This window comes from Propithecus coquereli, unplaced genomic scaffold (genome assembly GCF_000956105.1).
Source record: "Propithecus coquereli isolate 6110/MARCELLA unplaced genomic scaffold, Pcoq_1.0 Scaffold26, whole genome shotgun sequence".
In the NCBI taxonomy this organism is placed as follows: domain Eukaryota; kingdom Metazoa; phylum Chordata; class Mammalia; order Primates; family Indriidae; genus Propithecus; species Propithecus coquereli.
The window spans coordinates 2,797,501-2,800,166 of NW_012148174.1; positions in this window are offsets into that span (position 1 = coordinate 2,797,501).

Below are 2,666 nucleotides of genomic sequence, written 5' to 3' on the forward strand. Positions count from 1 at the left end.
TAAGGTATATTCATTGCCATTGGTTGACATATCTTTTGACTCTTTTTTGAAGACTATAGGTGCCCTCTCCTTTCTCTACTCCCTACTCCCAGCCACTGGCCTCAACACACCCGACTTATGTATGAAATAAATTGGGCTGTTTGTCTTGAGTGTTTCCTACATCTATATTTGCACATTAAAGCCCCATTATGTCATTTAACATATTTCTCTGTCCCCTTGTATTTCCCATAAAGTGATACTTAGATCTAGAAGCTTGATTAGATTTAGGTAAATTTTTTTTTTTGAGAGAAGCCTTCATAGGTATTGCTATATATTTCCATACATAATAAGGCACATAATGTTTAGTTGATTCTTGCCAGTATGCTCTTACAATGATAAAAGGTGTTCGATAAATGATTGTTAAATGATAAATGAATAAATCTGTGAAGGTAAACATTAAGAACAGATGTAGTATTTATCAGCAATTTATTTAAGCCCTTGGTTTCTAACTTACTGATCCTCTGCACACATAAAAATATACAGCATAGTGTTTAATTTGTTGGTGTGTATGGATCAGAGGAAGATTCAAACACAAAAACTGGATTGACACAGATTAATGGTTGCCAAGGGTTGAGGGGAGAGGGGATGTGATTGCTAATGGGCGTGGGTTTTATTTTTTTATTTTTTAATATTTGTTTTGAGACAGAGTCTCACTCTGTTGCCCGGGCTAGAGCACCATGGCATCACCCTAGCTCACAGCAACCTCGAACTCCTGGGCTCAAGCGATCCTCCTGCCTCAGCCTCCCGAGTAGCTGGGACTACACAATGAGCTGTGATGATGCCACTGCACTCTAGCCTGGGTGCCAGAGCGAGACTGTGTCTAAAAAAATTAATTTAAAAATAGAAGGCCGTGAGTTAGAAATTATTTTCATTCTTTTAAAAAAAAATTGACAGCTGGAGTTAAACTCTATTATTTTCAGTGTATTTTTCTAATAGACATCTGGAATAAACAGAATTATCATTTCTTCAAACAAAGGGCCAGTTTCTTGTGAAAGTATAATTAATTACTATTGTTCCAACCAGAGAATTGGCCAGTATATAAATATTTTCACAGAAAACTTAAACATTTCTCGTTTCCAGACGCAAACGGGGACAACATATTCAAATTCCTCCACAGGCTTTTTTATCAGGTCGTGTGCAAATTATCTCAGTATCTGGCGCTTGTACCCTGGCCCCTGGCTGTAAACATGGCATTTCTCCCGATGAAGTGATATCCTGTCCTAAAAGGACTGTGATTCCCAAGATCATTTTGGTTGATTGCCTTTGGTTTTTTTTAGTTCAAGCGTACAAACTAAGTATAAATCTTTAAAGTTCGTGGGAACAGAAGACTAAAGAGTGTGTGTCCTCCGGATGGGGAGGAGGCAGCTTTGACAGACAGCGCCGTGCAGAGAGTTAGCACAACCTACATAGCAGCCTGTCATGGGGAAGGAAACAAAACAGGTAAAAACCATATGATTCATGACTACAACTCACTTGGTAAAGGAGAAGATGAATACTGCAAAAGTATCTGTGGAAACCTATCTCTGCGATTAGGTCCTTCTTGACTTCAAGCTCATGCTGGCAACTGAAGTCCGTGCGTGTCTGATGGAAACGCATTCCCGGGAGGGTGCCGTTGAGAACATGGCTTCGTGGTCATGAGCATGTGCTCTGGAAGAGGTTGTGACATTTGTTGCCCTGGATGAATTACAGCTATGTGTTTATCGTGGGGCCCCTGACTACAGATTAACTTCCTGCCCTTCTGCAGCCAGATGGAAGGCTCCATGTCTAGGGGGTACGTGGTCTCCATGTTCAACAGCTGCGGAGTTGCAGGCAGGCTGAGCTTGCTTCATGCAGTTTTGAGAACGCTCATTCCCGGCAGAGACGGTGAAACACAAACACATTTATCTACTCCCTGCCCTGCTCCCAACTACAACACAACAAAATGAAACACAAGCCCGAGGGCATGAATATAAATAGCCCTTAGAAATGACCAGAACCAGGAACTTGAACAGGGCTGGGACGTCTGCTGTTGGCCACGTTTGTTCTTTTTAATTGCCGACTGGCTTTTCCGAATCAGGCTCTGGGTAAGCCCTGTTCATGTAACATGACAGAATTCCTCTCTACAGGCTGGAGCAGAAACTGGACTTTCGACCTGTGGTAAGCACAGGCTTGCCTGGCACGTGGGGGAAGCATGATGAAGAATGCTGAATGGCCCCACTGTGTCCCTTGGTCCTTCACCATTGGCTTAGTAGGAAGCCGGGATCTTAGCTGTGTGTTTATGGCTTCCCAGTATCAGTACTGCCCTGATACTGCTGGAATCAGCTCCCCTACTGCGCCCTTTGACCCTTCACAGGTGCGAACCTGCTCCCCCATGTCAAGGTAGACTCCTGATTCCTTTTAGCTTCCTCCCCACTCCAACCGGGAAACAAAACATGGTGTACATGAGAAACTGTAGCTATGGTGGAAGCTTCCAGAGACTATAACTATTGTGCAAACCTGCCAATTCTTGACCCACAGGGAACAAAGAACATATAATTAAAACATAAAACAGTGAGACACCAAGGCTTGAGGGCATCCTAGGAAAGATAGTATGTAATTTGGTACGCATTAAAACTTAAAAATATTCGTTCAAGATTCTGACCTCGGCC